Raw genomic sequence first — 19,776 nt, 5'->3', positions numbered from 1 at the left:
CTTTTGTATAAGACCATGAAAGGCTGCTAAGTTGTAGCATTTGCAAGTGTTCAACTTTCTACTGAAAAGAATAAAAACCAAATGTTGTAGCTTCCAGCAGCAGTATAATGCAAAACTTCAGAACACACAGTAATTGCAATGAAGATCACATTTCATGCTTGAGCTCTTAAAACTTCTGTGTTGTAGCACTGTTACTGTTAATTGTAGGAACAAGTCAGATGCAAGGTTAATGGGGATGGCACTGTAGTGGGCATGCAGTGTTTTCTAAGACGCTGAAGCACAACTTAATGTAGCTCAAAAGGCAATATTTTCATATTTTGCAATTGTTCTTATTGTTTATGCTTATGTTTACTTTTGTAATGAACTATATTTCCTTTAGTTCTTTACACTAAAGAGCAACAATTCTGACATCTACAGTACAGTGAAATCTAATCCTATTATTTGTGGTTAATCATATTACAGTGGAGGCTCCCAGGGTAAGGAAATTTGAGCAAGGGATATCTATGGAAAGCACTCTCACACATATAGATTGAAATTTACTGTGCTTTCTGCATAAAAAACTTTGTATCTGAAAGGGGTACATATAATTGGGAAGCTACATCACATTTAGTGATCCATACTACTTCCCCACACAGATTCTCTATGTTTACTGTTACTTGGTTTGGAAAAGGAAGAGCAAACTCTGACAGAGGATTCTTATGGCGTGGTAGTGGAGTCTACAAGTGTAGTAAGTGCATAGTGTCCTATAAATTAATAGCCTTATTTCCTACATAATAAGTTCCCAAGGGAGATAATCTCTCAGGTGCAATGACCGCAGTGGCTAAGAAGACACTGGAGGCAAAAGAACTCATTAACATTCCTCAACTGGTAACTCAAGAACCTTGCAAAAATACCATTTAAAACTCCAAGACAGCCTAATTTTAGCCAAACAATGCACTGTTCTGACTTCACTTCTTATCCTACAAATCTTCATGTACTTCACTGACCATTTAAAATAAACAAAAATCTGTTTTACACTTAACCCTTGATTACAATTTTTTTTCCCATCTCTTTAATAATAATGTTGAGCCTTTTCCATTTCCTGGCTGGTATGTCCAAGCCACGTTCTTTATTGCAATCTTTACTACATTGTTAGGGGATTGGCCTTTTTATGCTATCAATATGATTCATCTTGCTCTTGATACGTATCTCTAAGAACAGTGGTATTAGAGTCATGTAATCAGAAACATAATTTCTCAGAATTTATCTGTTTTCTTCTTTCTGAAAATCTCCACAGTATTTACAGAACTTTCCTTTTTGCAACAAAGAAATAATCTTCACCTCATAAATAATTCCAAAATATTGTTGCTCTAGCTTAGTTTATTTAACAGAGGGTAAGCCACTTCATGCCCTAAGTAATGCATTTTGCATTTGTGTACCTTTATTGAGCATTTCTTAAAGGAGGTGCCTTTTGACCCAGTTTTTAAGACAAATGTATATAAGTTCTGCCTGACATATCTTATGTGTTGTAAAAGCCTTCAGCAAACCAAGAGAGAATCCTTCCAAAACAAAATAATACAGCAACAAAGTAGCTGGCCACAAACTGGACTTTTCTTAAGACTTTAGCAAAAGTGGTGCATCAGCTTATGATCCACTGCAGATTTACTGTCAATTCTTAATCTGCAATGTTGGTTTGCCTCTTACACAATGAAATAAGCTACTCTCTTACAGTGGAAACAGAGCTCTAAACATGCATTTAATGAATAAGGTGTGTACATGGAAGACATAGGTGCACACGGTTGACCTGAAAGATGAACTTGGCCTCTGTAATTACAACTTCCAGTCACTAGTACGGTGATTCTTTACCACTTGATGGTTTTCATGTTTAAGGAGGGCTAATTTTTATTTAGCTTTTATTCTGAAGTGTCTTAACTCTTAACTGGTGACAGTTGAGTACTTTTATGTTTTTATATGTTTAAAATATTTCATACCTTTTAACATATTAAATGTACAATTTTAACAATCCTGACAACACCCCATCTCCAATACTCCTAGAAGTTCTAGTTTTCCATTGACATTTCAGACTGAAACATGCATCAGCCCTTATACGTGTGCTGTCAAGTATTCTGAGGAGTTGTTCATTTGTCACAGTAGCTCATATTTATGAAGACCAGTTAAGACCTGCCAGAAAAGGGTTTGAGGTATTCAAATAGCTTATATGTTGCTAAATAAAAATTCTGAAATTTTTTAGAAGAAAAAGCTAGAGATTACACCCAGTAAGGTCAAATTAAAAATGATACCTGTGGGTGAAATTGCATAATTTGTTGTTGAGTTTTCAAGATTTTTCTTTTTTAATCTGACAAAACAAATATGCAGTTTGAAATTATGTTAAGGAAAGGTTTTGTTTCTTAAATGTCAAAATCTTCAGTCTTCTGGAGATGTTTTGGTTTTGACAAGTGAATACAATCAGTGAAATGGCTGCTAGTACTTATATTTTGAGTAAAGAATAATAAAAAAAAGAAGTGTTTAAAGCCAGTGGAAAATTATAGGGATGGCTTTTCTTTAGATCAAATAGTCTGTTCTCAGACAGGACACATGGCATGGATCAGAACCAAATGCACAGTAGTATAGATATTATTCAATGTGACTACATGAGAAATCATAAATCAAACCATGCTTCCAGTTGCTTTAATGTGTTGTGCCCGCTCATGAGGAAAGTGTCTGGTTAATTAGTAACAGAGTGGAGTATCCATAAATGAGGATTAAAGTTACTCTTATTTATCTTAAAGTAGAAAACTGAATTAAAAAAAACTTGACATTTCATTGTCCTTTATATGCAAATCTCTCTTACAGATACTTTTTTATTGTTATGCTAGGGAAATCAATGCTTTTGTTTTGTGTACTTTAAAGTTTATTTCTGCAGCAGAATATAAGCCATAGAATACATCACACAATATACCTTATAAAACTTTCTGATCTGTAGGGATGTGACTGAGTAGAATTAACAGTGTGATATTAGCTAATGAGATTTGGGTATCTGACTTGAAGTAGTTATGGTTCAGCAGCTATTGTTTGCTGTAGAATACATGGGGAGAAATACAAAATTTCTGTCCTTTTTGCATTTACTGTTGTAGAGCAAGTAACATCAAATAGTAAAAACAAAATTACCATTTTCTGAATTTGCTCCGTGCCCACTGCTCCTTTCCAGTGACAGGGAAATTTTCTCTCTGATCTTTTCTTTTCAGTCTCAATTTTAAATATGTTTTACTGCAGTTTCTCAACTGCTACGTTTAATTTCCATCTCTTAGGAAGACAAATGTGCAGATTTCAGAGCCACCAATATAGCATAAAATGAAGAAATGCTTTGTAACATTATATCAGTGTTTTTTCTTGTTGTATTCATATTGCAGTGAATTAGCTTGTTCAAAGAAACACTTACTCAAAGAAAAGCTTGATAAATTTTCTTCTTGACCTTTTCCTTACATTATCTAAGTACTTCATCAATACTGTTCAGTTCATCTCTGTAAAGCTGCTTCTGTAGGCCGTCACTGAATTCTGTTTTAAATGTGGAAACTCAGGAAGAAAAAGACTTAATAAAATATTTTTATCCTCTAGAATATCTGTGATGGACAGGAAATGGCAATAAATTGTTCTTACCATAGTCTGGTCCCTTATTCACAAGACTTTTCATATCATTTTGATAGATTTTAACCAAAGTAACATGTAATGACTATAGTAAATCTATAATTAAAGAGTCAATTTAAATAACCTGTTAGTAGGCTCTTTACTTCATTTAAAATTCCTTCTTCATGGATCTGTATTTTTTTCTTTAAACAAAAGCTCTATTCATTAATATGTCTACATATTTTTATTTATTTCTTTTAACAACTCATCTTTGTGGTGTTCTCACCATAAACTTGAGTATTAACCAGAAAATGCTCTAAATGCTCCTGGAAACTGATGATTTTCCATAGCATGGTTGGTTTCAAATACAAATATTATTGTCTAGTTTCAAGGCCTGATCAACATGATTTTTTTTTTTTCATATGGGTAACATGTATGAGTAAATGAGTACATTTTTTTTGTTCATTTGAAGAGCCGGTAGACAATATAGCATGCCAAGAATTTGATTTAGATGGTACTTTCAACAAAAGAAGTCAACGTCAGAGTTATTGTGTTTTAGTAGCACTTTGCAATAAACAGAATAAATTCTAAAACAGTCTGTGTGAACAAACACTGCAAAACCATTCTCAATACCCTTATCTGTTTGTACATTTTGTTTTGTGACCCATCATTGAATAATTCAGTTTATATAAACTATGTACATTTCAGTATTCTGTTGAAACTTAATGAAAATCCTAATGGGACCTAAGCTATCATTTTCTTATTTTTTTATTTGTTCGTTTGTTAAATGTAGGTGAAAATGAACTTGTAAAATAATATATTTTTTTAAGATAGCAAATTATAAAACTGTGATAAACTACTGAAAATTAAAAATGCTTGTAATTGAGTTTTGTAATCAGCATTGCAGGTTTCTGGGGAAAACCCACCCAGAGAGTAAGATCTTATACTTCAGCAATTCCTATAACAAGTTCCAATTTCATTTCAAATCATTGCAGTGGTAAACTAAAGAGAACTTTGATGTGGCTGCTTACTCAGTCAGAGAACAAGAAAACAATTTATAGAGGCTCTTGCTCAAACAGCTATCTGCTATCTGCGTTAATTTTTCTGGGCTATAAATTGTCATACAGTTTATAAACAATTTCTAACTCCTCCTCTCTAACTGTGTGGAGACTGATTCAATCATTTGCATGTAGTGAAATCTTTAGAAGTGCAAGTATTGCATCACTGCTTGTGGTGAGTCAGTCTACTACATTTAGTCAGCACTTCTAAACATCCCTCAGATTTCAAGCGTAGTTCTAATGAAAACCTACAGTTTGGACAGTCAGGTGCCAGTTGGTTCATAATTCCCTCAGAGCACAACACCAAGTGCAAAGGACACCTCCATATGGGAAAGCATTGAGCATGTTACCTTGGGTGTTGGGAGCACTGTTTCCCCTCATATAGGTAGCCTGATCTGTTAACCAAACTTGCTCAGTTATCTTTTTGCTGAGGTCAGATGTTTTTAAACTGCCCAAGTTGTATATAAATTACCCTTAAGTCATTTTTTAAATGAACTTTCTTTCCACAGAAATACAAAGAGATTATTCCACCTTTAATTGTGTGATAGTATAGGCAGCAACAGAATTTTGTATATTGGAAATCAGCTGCAAATGTTATCTTAATAGCAATTCTCTTTCTGGATCTACCAAGGCAAAAGTTGTTGATCATTATAATGAGCCTATTAGGCCTAGTCATAAGTTCAGCTCTATCAGGAAAAGTTTTAGATCATTTTCTCATCTCTTATATTCTGCTGAGAATAATTAGTAGAATGATAATCTCTTTACCGAAAAGAAGAAAAGTTATTTCCTAATCCCAGTACAGTGTGTGATTTAAAATAAGGCCATTGCAGTTCTGAGTGGTTTTTGTTGTTATTTGTTTGCTGTTGTTTGTTCCTGTATACTTAGGTGATATAGTCAGTTAAACTTTTTTGGGTTGCTTTTCATTAGTACAATGCCATGGAGCTTGCTTGACTCTGGTGTCTAAAAAGGCTACAAAAAGTTCCACAGGCTCCCAGGTAGGACGAATTTTCTACTGCGACTACAAAGTTGCCAGCAAGATGGCTATTCAGGTATTTGCTTAAAATGGCAATACTCTGTGAAAGGTAGCAGTAGCCTTACCCTTCTTATTGTCATTGCAACTGAACTATGTAGAAGCAGACACCAAGGACATTTCCAGGACTCTGATTCCAAAGTGAATAATCCGCTGCATTAACAAAAGCATTATGTATTTGCTGAAGATACAGCGATACCTTGTAATGTTTATGACTAGCAATGTCTCCTGTCTAATGCTTGAGCTGCTTTATACATGTTAAAATCAATAATGGTCTTGGACAGTTTTATAGTTCTGTGTATTTCAGATACCCGTGCTGGTGCAGAAGCTTGTTGTTACTGAGGAAAGATGTGCTTGGTGTCTTAAGTATTATATACACTATAAGCTAATCTTTCTCTTAAAAGCAGAAGAAGATATACGTGCAGAAAAAAAATCTGAGTTCTTGCGACTTAGAAAGACTAAAACAAAAGGGCCAATTCTTAAATTTGTTCTCACAGATTTATTAGATGACTTCAGGGCAGCTCTTGGTGATCAGTGGAGCAATGTGTGGTTCCAAAGGTGTTTGGAGTTTATTTGAATAACTCTTACAAGTCAAATTTTCTGGTGCTTTCTCAAAAACTCTGCTAATCTAAATCACTTAAGGCAATAATTACTTAAAAATATGAAAGGTTTTAGGGTAATTTCTCCTATTGCCCAACAAAGATATTGGGGCAGTATTCACTACAGTGCTGATGTGCATGTTGAAGGTATCTAAAACATGACATCTCCATCCTCGAGTTGTACTGAAGGTTCTCAAGTCATTTAAATCCTATATAAATTTTGTTAGAATAATGAGCAATGACTCTTTCTACTCCAGAGCTCTAAGCAGGATCGTTGCTTAATTTCTTGTATTCTCTGGCAATGATCAGCCATTTAGTCTGGCACAGGAAAAAATAAAAATAAAAGGACTTGTACCGCCCTGCTGCCATTTAAGAAAAAATGACAATTTCTTGCTCTAAGTACCCCAAAGATAAAAGATAACTTGGGATTAAAAACTAAAGGCTATGAGTGGGAAACAAAGATTGTAACAACAAAACAGACATTTTGACTGGTTCATATGTGTGTAAATCAGCATTAATTGTGAGAAAAGATACTGACAAAACTCCATGTAGTGCTTAACACTTTATGTTTCAAAAAAAAACTAAACATCAGTACTGATTCTCCTCCTGTGAATAGTAAATATAATATTTTTTGTGATGATATTAGAATAACATTTCTAGTCACAGTTTAATGCCTCCTTTCTGCTTCACTAGGGAAGCTGCTTAATATATGAAGAACAGCAGCAAAATTGTTAATAAAGGAGAAACAGTTTGCAGTGTAATGCTTAAGCAAGTACTATTGATAGAACAAATAGTGATCTAGCCCTGTAAAGCACTGCCTTCTAACTAAAGAAGCTTGCTGGTTTTATGTAAATTTTCACAGGGAAGCAGACCATAAAATATGTTCTCTACTGAATACTTTTGCTGAGGCTGGACTATGTGCTTGCTGAGAAATGGATGGTTGAGACTGCCATGGAGATACCTGCTTTATTTCTTAGTAGGCTGTTCGTGAGAACTCTTCAAAAAGAAAAAAAAAAAAACCAACACAAAGGCACTTCATGTTACCCAGTGAATAGCTATATTACCTTTGTCTGCTTCACCTAACTGCTTTTTAAGAGCTGTGTGTTTATAGGTATACAGTAGTTTTAAGTTTTAATGTGTTGACAAGTCAGACAATAGAGCCATTTCTCTAAAGTATTATAGATACAGTCTTGTTTTGTCTTCACTCACTTGTGTATCATATTTATGTTCTTGTTATTTCAACATCTGTACAAGCCAGGGATCTGAGGTTATATTAAGGCAGTTTGTCTCCAGCAAAAGTTACAAAGCAAAAACGATTACATACTGAAAAACTAGTTGTATCTAATTGCAAGAATACTGTACTCTCAAAATCAATATCCTTGCAAAAAAAAAAAAAAAGAATTAAAAGCAATAATAAAATCTATTAGGAGTTAAAATGCTATGATATATTAGGATATGTTACTAAAAGGCTTCCTATCTTTTCTGTGGGACACTGAAAAGGTAGGTTGGATGGATGAGTCATAATGTCCATTATTAAAAAATAGTTAGGACTCACCAATATCCTAGGGTCATTAGGTAGCTTAATGGGAAATAGTTCTAGATACAGAAAAGGACTATCTCGATCCATATAATCTCATAATTAGGTGGAGTATCAACAGCAATGCCTGTTTGTACTCCAATGTGAACACAGAATAGTTTATGTATCATTCTGCTTTACAGATAATGTAAAATGCTTTCCTGAAGGAAATAAAATAAAAACAAGGCTTTCAAGAAATGAGTAGAATGGCTGTAATGCATGCAGAAATGCAAAAATGGAGTACTGAGGAATCAGAAACTGTTAGAATGGCAAGCAACTATTCTGGCAAACTTCTTACGGCCTGCGTAAGTTTAAACTTGTTCTAACATAGCTTTTCTTTTAAGAGCTTAAATGGAAAGTATGTTGTGCATTAGTGCTATAAGTACTCTGAACTAACAGGTCCTAACTGCCTCAGACTGATAATCAGAATTTTGAGAGTACCTTTAATCTTTTTTCTCTCCAACTTAATTTCCATAGTTCTAGCCTGTCACATATTTCATCTCACAAAAACTCTGTCAAAGAAGATACATTAATATTAGTGAAGTCAGTTACCTCAGTGATGAATGTTGTAGAAGAGGTAGTAGAGAGATGAATGTTTCTCCTGAAAAGAGGTGAACAGGTCCATCCTGAGAGCTGAGCCTGACGTGTGCAATAAAAAGAAAGACTTTTTCAATCTTAATAGTCCAATGTCTGAAATTTGTGACATTGTGAGTGCACATGTGATTCCTACTCACTGATCAAAGGTTGCACATTTCTACAGCTTATGGGAGACAGTGAATACCGTAATTCATATTATCTTCAAGTACTTTTTAAAGCTTGTAAGAAACAGAAAGGGCAAAAAAGAGCCAATGATAACAATTAAAATCCATTGTGCCAATATCTGTGTTTCTATGATTTGATTCTATCACACACTGCTATAGTGTGCTTATGACTCTTCATTTCCTATATTTCTTTGGACTATTGGCTTCTCAGTAATTAAATAGTGGTTGAGAACTGCCTTAGAAATAAAGATCTGGAAAAAAATGAACCACTTCCAACTCTCCCAATGGTAAGCACAAGCATGTTGATAATGATGTCATGTGAGCAGTAATGGCAAGAGCTACTTAGCACTTGCTTTGTCTTAGCAATCACCTTGGATTGAGGCTGTTTTCTTTTTACATCACAATAAATAATACTGCATTTAAATAAGAAAGCAAAAATGAGACGAGAATGCATAAAAGAGTAAATTGCGTATGACCCAGCCAATGAACAGTGCAGACAGTACATGTTTGGAATAAAAGTTGAGGTAGTTAGCTCCTTCTGAAAACTAATGCAGGGCTTATGAATAACTCCCAGGAATGAACAATGGCAGATAAATGGTTGTTTCTGCCACTGCAGTTTAGATTCTTAACTCTCTGAAAAGAAAGACAAATTGCATACAGGATTTTTAAAAGCCTTGATGGAATTATCCTCATGTTTCTCTTAATATTCTTTGAGGTAATCATCACATAACTCATTTTTAAAAGAGCAAAAATCTCTGCTCTTTCTAGAAATACTTTCAGTGTGAGATGCAGAAAAGACAGTCTTACAAAAAACATTTCTTCCTTTACTGTCTTTACTGAATTAGAAATGGGTATATTTAAAGTGCTTCTCTGGTTCTGCATATTATGCTATCAAAAAGTGTGAGTCTGCTGAGGCGTGAGGTGCATTAGAGTGATATAATTTACAGGATCACCGTGGATGTGTAATTTGTATTCCTGGCTGCGTAGTTCTGAACCAGGAAGTTCAGATAAGAATAAGTTCAACACTTGTCTGTCTGTTCTCCACCTGAATGGGCAGCAATGATGGAAATAAAGAATCGAGATTCAGTTATTCTATAAAGTGGAAACATGAGCAATAGGAAATGAAAATGAAAGAAAACAGAAACAGACTTATAAAGAATCTGGAGCACTTAGAGGCAATCGGGATGTGCCCAAACACTCTGCTTTAAAATGGCAATTTAACCTTGCATCTTTCTGACATATGAGGTCCTTCAGATATTGCACAAATTCCTTATAAACATCCTTGTGTGCAGCAAGTATCGCACAATTGTACCTTAGATGGGATTGTAAAGGAAAGACTTTTTCACTTACTGTAGTGCTTCTAACTCAACTTCTTGGTGCTGCACACCTGACCTGCAGTTTAATGATTATTTTTTTATGCTTACATAGTGTAATCTCTGTCTTGCATTGCTCTGCATTTATGCAGACTAGAATAAGCAACATGTACTTACTGCTGAGTAATGTGACTGTTGGTTAATGTTGAATAGATCTTACTGTGAACGATGTTCCAGAAAAATCAAAGGTATGTTCCACTCAGCATTATTACCTGAACTGGAATTTACTTAGATGTCTGCTACTCGCCTCACATAAGCTAATAGAGATGTCCATTAACTGCATCTCATGAGCATGCAGTTTACATGCTATCTTTACTGGAGATCCTGCTTGTTCACAGTTAGCTTACAGTTCTTCCAGAAGCAAACTCAACTTTTGCTGTCACAAATAAAGGAAATGATAGGAAAGTGACAGGACTTTCAAAAAATGTTTTTTACATTTCTAATGTATCTCAGGACATAAAATGTTATAACTTACATTAAATAGAATTTAGAATGCTTTCCTCTTTTTGGCAGTGTTTCCTTGAATTGAGTACATCTAGAAAAGAACTTTTTGAGAAAGTCATCATCAGTCACTTTAGAAAGTGCCAGACTCAGAGAGGTTTTTTATTGTCTGGAGAAGATTTTCAGAGAGGTTTTAGTTATTGCCTTCAGTTATAGAAGTTTTTACTATAAATGTATTACTTAATGAGTTGACTTTTCCAATTTTTAAATAAGTTTCCTTTAAAATATTTTAAGAAGTCTCAAAAAAAAAAAAAAAACAGATATTAAGAAGGAGGAAGCATGTACTGCCATACTGCCAATTCTTTTTTTTTTTTTTTTTTTTGAAAGTTTAGTTAAAAGCCACCTTCTGAGGGTAAGAACATGAAAGAGAATATGTTTGCACACAAAGAATGAGTGTCAGTTCAAAGATACCTGTGACCTTCCTATTTAATGAACACAAACTAGTCATAGTTCTGTCTCATAATTGCAGTCAGACCAGCAGCAATATGAACTAATGTTATTCTTTCTTCTCTCAGTGCTCTGATTATGGTGAAAAGGCAGCAAATGCTTTGCCAAAGCTGTGAGCCTGAGATGAGGAGGAATAACAGTAGTTCAAATCTACAGTATAAATTGTGTGTGGTTATAAGATGCAAAACATAACTGAAAGAACTTCAAGTCTGACAGAGATCTAAAAGAAAACTTTGCATTCTGATTCTTTTCAAAACTGTCTTTTAACTCCTGACTGATCTTCCTCCGCTATTTTTAACAAGTTCATTTGTCAGGTAAGGACTATGGGGTTTTTCAGGCATTCTCCCATTCTTTGACAGAGCAACTGAGCGCTGTACTGAGTATAACATCTTTGAAAAGTTGTTTTGTTTTTTTCTTTTTCCTTCTTTTTTTAAAGTCTTATGGTCTAACAATAATAAAAATCTTATTCAACAGCATGAAATTTTATCACATCTCTTTTTAGTTTTATGTATCACAAAGACAACCAAATACAGTTGAAAAATTGAGGAAAGGAGATAGATACCTACAAAATTGTGAGTTTAGATACACACAGAATACTGGAAATAGTCATGGTTTGTCCTGATTCTTGTTTCTTACAACACATGATCCTTATTGTTTACAGTGTTGCCACATAATATACTGCTTAATATACTGCTTCATAATAGAAGTATTCAGGAATCTGTATCTTTGCGCAGGACATAAGACAACCAGAAAACCATTAGAAAAGAACATTTTGAATGTGGAGTGTTTAAAACTGTACTCTAAGATATATCTAATATGGTGAAACTTTTAGAAATATTGTTTCTTTTAAGAAAAATTGTTTTTATCTACTAACATGAAATACATCTCCTCTGATGCTTTTTATATCCATAATTAATAAAATACAGTCATTAGAGAGGTACAGTGCAATTTACATTTTATTGATGAAAATCCCTCTAATTACTGTGCTGTGATTCTGGGAATGCAATGTGCTGCTCCTTTAATAGTGTTATTCACTAAGAGTTAATTTGCTAATTGTATTAAAATCTCTTGTTTTCTCTGGACCATTTTCTCACACAAGAAACATTTCAGCAGTTCTCATGAATATATTTTTGCCAGTTTACGTATTACTCTACTTTGATAAAGGAAAAAAAAAAGGAATTTCTACTAGAAGCAACATTCTCGTTAGTTTTCTTAAGTATTTTTGTTATAGTTGTTAGACTATTGTTTCTTTTGCCAATAATATGAGTTAAACTGCCTAATGACAGAATTCAGACTTCTTTTTTTACCACATATCTAGTGGTGATCAGAATTCCTTAGTTATGTACATAGGTTTCATTAAAATTTCTTCTTCATCACCTATTTTCTGAATAATCTCAATGAATAGTCTGCCATCATTTATCAGGGCCACTCAAAAATTATTTTATCTTAATTGAGAGGTGCAGAATTCCATATTTTCCCACGTGTTTTAGGCTCATCAATTTTAAAGAAGTATGGTAATCAGAGGATATGTTTTTTTTGTGTGTGAAATACTTCTGCAAACTCCTGTCTTCAGACTGCTATTATTTCAAAGATGAAATACATATAAATCAGAATGTTTACAATTTGCCATTTGCTCTCCCCCACTTATGAGTGCCATGGTTTTAAAAAGTAATTTCTCTTAAAGGATTTTCTCCTTCTACAGAAAGATTTTTAAAAATTTACAAAGCTTATTGATTGTGATCATCCTAAATGATGTCAATGTGAAGAACTTGTGTTTGAAAACCAGTCTTCTGATACAAAACCAGTTCTGATACATTACTGATATGCTTAATGAAACTAAATGAGGTTTTAGGATCTTGGTGCTTGTTTACACATGTGTACACAGGAAAATTAATGCAAATGAGTTTTGAAATTATCTTAATTCATTTTATCTGTAGTTTAGGAGCAAAATAAGCTAAACTAAATTAAGATCATTGTAATTTTAAATAGGAATATCTGCACCAGGACTTAGGATAATGCAATTAATTCACTTCAAAGTTCATCCATTTTAGTTAATTCCAATTAACCTTCTTGAGGATGGCAATGTTGGTAAATTCCTACAAAAAGGCTATCTCTAAGGTAGTAATGTAGATGAACATGAGTAGTTCTGGCAAGTCTGTCCGAAGTGAGAGCAAAAAATGACTTTCTTGTAGATTGGTTCTTTCTTCTGAGAAATGCTTCTCAACTTTTTCTAATTATGCTCACCTTCTGAGTAATATTACAGAATTTTATCAGATTTACTTTTCTAAAGAAAAAGATGAGTACCCCAAATGCTGCTTTATTTACATAACTGAAAGTGTATTGCAAAACACTGTAATTTTAAGAACATCTTCAAGACTTGTATCTGCATTCAGAAAACTGTGCACTTTGCTCACCAATTCATTGAAATCACATTCCTTTATCATCTGATCGAATATATCCAATTTTGTTAACTTTATAATTTTTTAATTAAATATTGAGAGCTAGTTATGTAAATTGAGTGAGACCATCAACTTTTAAAGACTGTTAGCCCTCATGATTTATTCTGAATCCTCATTGCAGAAAGTGGGTTCTGATGTAAATGAAAGCATTGCCTACATTATAACTTGTAAATCTTCCTCTGCTTAAGTTTGGTGGATTTAAATCACTTCCACTGTATGTAAGATGTTTTGAGACAGGTAAGTTCTGATATAAAACTCAGGCAAATCTGCAGTGTTGACATAATCTAAGTGATTAAATGTTCTGAGAAACACTTAAGGAGGCCCTTTGAAATTTCTGGCTTTCCGCTCAGATATTGGATCAGCAGTGCTTGAAGTTGTACCTCAAGTGTACTTACTAGTCATGTTATCTGATCTTATCAGATTGAGAAATTTAGCCTTTATCCTATCTATTACCTTCATGCCATATACAGACCACAAGTCATGTATTCATGATCATTTGCAGTATGCAAACTTGTTTGCACAGAAAATAGATCACGGTTATCACTAAAAAGAAAGCACATTTAAAAGAAAAATAAAGTCATTTTGTCCTATAATCCTTTCAAACTGAATTAACATTTAATTGCACAGTGTTTTCATAACATTGCACTTAATATGTAATTGATTAGTTCTGTATCAAGTGTAGGTAGGAAAGTTATGCAAAAAGTGGGATTAATCCCTAGGTCTATTTCCCTAAAAGCTTTTAAAGACCACTTTGTCAAAAAGCAGTAAAATTTAAATTTATGAGAAAATTCCATCACGACCTGTAACTTTCAACCTCCAGAATCTTTTTTTTTACTATGGTCTGCCCAAACATATTTCCAAATAGTGTCTAAAATAAAATAACCAGTGATCTGTTTGTAAGTTTAAATGGAAAACCAGGCTGAACCAGGCCGAACCATGACAACTTGATATTGGATAGGTTCTATTTACACACTCCATTTGAAATACTTTACTTTCATGGTTTCTCTTTCCCAGAGTGATACTGCAGACAGCTTCTATCTTTCTTGCTCTAACTTACTGACATTTGCTCTTCAATCAGCTCTTCCCATTAGCAGCAGCAGATTTCCACCTGGTTCTCTGTTTTTCTCCCTGTGATATCCTGCCTTCATTCTGGATGTTTCAACTTACAGGCTTATGACCAATTTCTTTTGAGCTGTATATTTCCTTGTTCACATTTTCATTTAATCTGTGGCCCTACTGCATGAGTTCTCTGCACCAAAATAGCTTTTCTTTCCTACTTTATTGAGCGCTTCTTTCTTTGAGGCATGTTGTTTCTCCTTTTCAGTGGGTGCATTCAATACTGCCATCAGCCTCTTCATGCATATTGCATCCGACATTTTTTGGACTTGTTTTAAACTTCTTTCAAATCTGTGCTCCCTTCCTTTTCTACTTGCTTCCATCAAATTTTTTACATCTCTGCATAATATCTTGTCACTTTCTTCTGAAAATAAAACTGAAAAAACGAGGTGTTTATATATGCCTTCATGTTGTTTTGACATTCTTTTCTCCATCACAAACATCCTTCATTACAAAGAAGCACAAATTTCTCATGTACTTCCTATCCTACTAGTCCTATCACATTCCCTTTTCCTTTTTGCTCTGTTTTTATCTTTCATTTTCTTTATTTCTCTTGAAAATAAAAGCATGATTAGGTGTTAAACATCTCAGCCTTTAAAAAAAAAAAAAAAGAAAGAAAGAAAGAAAGAAAAAAGCGAAGACCTAAAACACTGCTTCCATTCTCTCTATTCTCTTTGTTATATTTAGTATTCTCATTAAGGTTGTCTGGAACTCTTTTCCTCTGTCTCACTCCAGCTTCTGCACTCAATTGGAACTACTGTTACTAAACTTTTTAATCACACATTTTTAGTCATTCCCATCTTATATGAGTGATCAGATGCTTTTAACAGTCAGCCATGCACTTTTTTGATATCTTATCACTCCTCATGTTTTCTTATTCCATTCTGTTAAGTAATCTGTCTGCATCTGTCTTCCATCTGTCTTATTGTGTTTTGTTCTTTAAGAGCACACCATTTTTTGTTGTTGTTGTTGCTTAGCTTCAATATATAGGGATTCTATTTTTGTAATAATAATACAAATGATAACATTATAAAGGAATTTACTTTTTTTTTTTTTTTTTCTGAAATCATATTTTTTCATCTTCTTCTCCAAAAGAATGATCAGGATTGGAATGGGCTGCCCCAGGAGGTGCTTGTGTCACCATCCCTGGAGGTGTTCAAGAAATGTTTAGAAGTCGTATTAAGGAACATGGTTTAATGGGCAACATTGGTAGTATGTGAATGGTTGGACTAAATGATCTCAGAAGTCTTTTTTAACCTTAATGATTCAAATAAACTTGTAATGTTTAAGTAATGATTAAAAAAAAAAAAACTTTGAAAACTTGTAGAAAAGGCTTATCTACCTAAAATGATTAAAATTTAACATGATGTCAACCATTAACAATTGCAGCCACTTAAAAATCCCCAAGAAAATACTTAAAATTCTTCTAAGCCACAAAATATTGAAGACAATATCTAAAAGTATAAGCTCAGTAACAATATACTAGTATATATGAGTATATATACTCCTACCGAGTGATTCTCTTAAATTTCTGTATAACCAATCAAGTGTGCAGGGACTACAATAGCTGTAAATCTGTAAGTTAATTTGCTTTTATGTACATTTATACTGACATCAACTGAAAAAAATAAGAAAAAAAAGGAAAAAAATGAATGGCTCAATGTGTTTACCTTATTTTTGAATACTAAATTATTAAGCATTGTTTACTTTTTTCTCCTCAGTTTGATGACTTGAAAGGACAAGGTTGTCTCTTCAGAAAATGACATTTTGCACCACGTTGTGGTATTGTAATAATATAGTCATAGTAGAGCCACATATGTACTGTCTCGGTACTAGAAAGGAAGAATGTTCAAAGCAAAATTGTTTCCTTTTCTTTTTTAGGTTTGGCAGCAGCTTTGTTTTAAATTTATTATCTACAGCAATGAAACAGGATTACAGACAATAAAATTACTTTATCCTGAGCTGTGGACAAGCTAAACTTGACTTCTCATGTAAATTAAGCCTAACTATAGGCCTAGTACCTCCACAACTATCTGGAGTTATCCAGTAATTGCAGCTCTACAGTATATATATGAATATATTTATTTATTTTTATAGTAGGGATGTTCCATCACATAAGCAAAAAAAGGAGAACAAAAAAAGAACAAAAACATTATTCTACACTATTTATAGTCTAGTTAACTGTTTTGCATTTTGCAGTGACTGTTAAGAAGGAGCAACAACAACAAATACTTTCACTTACTCCATGACTAAAAACCTAAAATCTTTAAAGTTGCTTGAAACTGCTAGAGTGTGGACCTTTTTCAGCAATACCTTTGAGAATTGTTCAGCAAAATCCAGCAGATGTCCTTGAAAAGCTACTACAGAATATCATGCAATATCATACATCAAAACCACACTGTATAAACAAAATGTTTCCAAAACTCTTAATGGTGGGGAGGAACTAAATGTCTTGTAAAACATGAACTTCTGTTGTTGAATGGATTAAGCTGTTTTAGTGAGAACAACATACTGCAGTCCTCTGGTTTTCAGTAACATTAGAGCAGTGGTGTTTTGTGGGTAATCTGAGGGATTTGACACTACTTAGAAGTATCTTAAATTCTGTTCATGTTGTGGTCAAAGCAGGTCATTTTTACATAGGCTCATACAACTTTTAGGTGACACCAGTCTTCTAAACATCTTTTGTTTGCAATAATATTTTTTAACTAGTTTTCCTTTTTTTTTTTTTTTTTTTCCCCATGAGTTTTGCAAGCCAAATGACCTAAAATTGACATCAGGAAAAACTATTTCTTAATGCTAGAAATTTATTAAAATTAATACTGTTTGAGTGAAAGACAGATACAATACTGAATCACTATGGCATTGCATGTTCCAAGCATGCTGTTTTTCATTTGGACTTTTCCACATGATTTGACCTTCAGAACAGTATATTTTGTTCTTGAACACTGAGAAAAAAATGTTCTAAGGTTAGTCCATAATAAAAGAGGCTATAATTTAGAAGTATACTCAGGGCTCATTAGAGATTCTCTGCAGTGGGAATTTGCATATGAGACTTTTTATATAAAGTTAGAAAAGAAAAACAGCTATGCAATACATATTCATAAAGCTATCTCCATAAAGCTAACTCTGAAGTGTAGGATCATTGCATTAAAGTAATTCAACTTTTCAGCGAGAATGCCCTTAAACATCAAATAATCGTTTCTGCAATCTTTATTGTTATTGTCCATACATGATTTAATAATATTTTTCTCAGAGTCTGTGATAGAACTCATGAATCAATAATCTCAAATATTCTATTTTTCATGCAACCTCAAGTAGAAAAAATCCAATAATTTACTTTTCATTGAATTTTAGATAAAAAACTAACCAATTATCTTCACTCACAACTAATACTGATTTAGAAATGAAAACAGCAAGAAAAGCCCATCCTCTAATGCTAAAGAGTCACTGTGATCTAGAGGAGTAAAAAGAACAATGAAGAAAATACTTTGATTATAAGTGCAATCAGACAAAACAGATACTTCGAACATTGTGCTTCTTCCAAATTCTCTTTCTCTTCAAAATTCTCTTCCAAGAAGATCTTTGCTGTGGCAGGAACATGGAGTAGGAAGTCAGATACAGGGTGTTGTGGGCTAGGAGGGAGCTCAGGGAAGAGAGCCTTGAGCTAGGGTAGGTGAAGTGACTCTCCATGACACGGCACTTTCTGATCTGACCTGTTCACCAGCCTTGTGTTTGTGTCAGTTAGTTATAGGACTAAAGTTGGCTATGAGAGATTTCTGGGGGGCGATTCAGATCATGAATGGCCAGTTACTGTTCAGTGATCAAATGTATGTCTTTTAACTATTTCATAGCAAAAAGAAAATGAAAAGGGAAAATTAAAAAGAATAAAAGATGCTCAGTCCTTAACAAAGGACACAAACAGAAAAACGGAAAGAAATGATGGGCTCCAACTTTGTCTCTGCTCCAAGAGAAGCCACATCTGCTTATCTGCAGTGATGATATTTGTTTTGCCATTCAGCACAGATTGTTACTGCAGAATCAGTAATTGTTTGAAAAGTACTAACTTTTATTTTATGATTGGGTTAGGTAAATCAGGACATTTAATAGCTGTGTGTGTCTGTATATATGCGTGTTTTCTGTTCCAGACTTTCCACATGATGAAATGATTGATGGCTCAGCACCAATCAGAATAAACTTGGAAGTAGAAACCATTATCCCATGTGTGAATTTAGTTAATATTTTCTAATTTAAGAATATGTACCAGTGTTGCAAAAGGGCACTTCTCATTAAATTTGCAGAATCAAGAGAGTACTGTAGGAATATAAACAGGTGTCCCTTCAGAGTGGCACCAAGTAGCACATTTATTTCTTGGATTTCCCATTTGATTTATTCTGACAATTTTCTAAAGGCAAAGTTTCATTAGGGGAAAATTAAGCTGCTGTAAAATGGAAATAAGAAAAGGCTTTTATGCTGAAAATCTGAATTTTTACACCAGTAGAACAAGAAAATATGATTTTCATATCAGTGATGCAATTTAATTTGAACTTGAAATGCTTTTTAATCAGTTCTCAAGAGTGCAGAGCTGCTGGTCTACTAGCCTGCTTCTCTCAGCAGCTGTGAGAAGCTGCACTTCAGGTCATGCTTTCTGCGAGCTGGCAACAGGACGACTACAGTTTCCCTCAAAACAAAACGACCTCTTAAAGGCAAACTGCAGAGCATGTTTGAAAGTCTATAATGAAACTGTGGAAAAATATTTCTGCTCCTTAGGTGAGAGAATGCCACAATGGGAGATGAAGTTTGCAAAAGGGATACTGAGTTTCTGTAGCTCTTTGGAAACAGTGTACCTGTCAGAAATGCTCTTTAATATCAAACAATCTCAAAACAGTGAGCTGAATTCAAATGAAACAACACATGCTGGCATCAAAACTGCCAAAATATTTGTGGAAAATATTTTGACATTTATTAAAAAAATAATCCTGAAATGTGCGTACTGAAAACGTTAAGAAATTTCTTACAAGGCAGAACTTCTGGATTCTCTCCTGATCTTGTTTTGAATAAGCATTTTAGTATACCAGAGTAAGTGAATGTTATCTTGCACCATAACTCAGGTCAGAATGATAAATGGATTGTTATGAGGTTGTCACTGGGGAAATTGTTATATTACTATCATGCTTAGTAAAGAGAACATGTCTTATTTATGTTTTGTGTTCTTGTTGGTAGGTTGTTGGTTTTAGTTTGTTTGTTTGTTTGTTT

At 33.7% G+C, this 19,776-nt stretch overlaps 1 protein-coding gene and 1 long non-coding RNA gene across 2 annotated transcripts in view; one reads left to right on the top strand and one right to left on the bottom strand.

The window, feature by feature from the left end:
- The window catches only part of LOC107052056, a 53,843-nt gene extending 45,327 nt beyond the window's left edge, over positions 1 to 8,516 (bottom strand). Inside the window, exon 1 of the long non-coding RNA XR_001464179.4 lies at positions 8,419 to 8,516. This is a non-coding gene — a long non-coding RNA (uncharacterized LOC107052056). The remainder of the gene's footprint in view (positions 1 to 8,418) is intronic.
- The window catches only part of PCDH11X (protocadherin 11 X-linked), a 454,279-nt gene that overhangs the window by 357,990 nt on the left and 76,513 nt on the right, over positions 1 to 19,776 (top strand). The window lies entirely within an intron of this gene.

Source organism: Gallus gallus, chromosome 4, assembly GCF_016699485.2.
Source record: "Gallus gallus isolate bGalGal1 chromosome 4, bGalGal1.mat.broiler.GRCg7b, whole genome shotgun sequence".
Classification (NCBI taxonomy): domain Eukaryota; kingdom Metazoa; phylum Chordata; class Aves; order Galliformes; family Phasianidae; genus Gallus; species Gallus gallus.
This window is presented reverse-complemented; position numbering and strand designations above follow the sequence as displayed.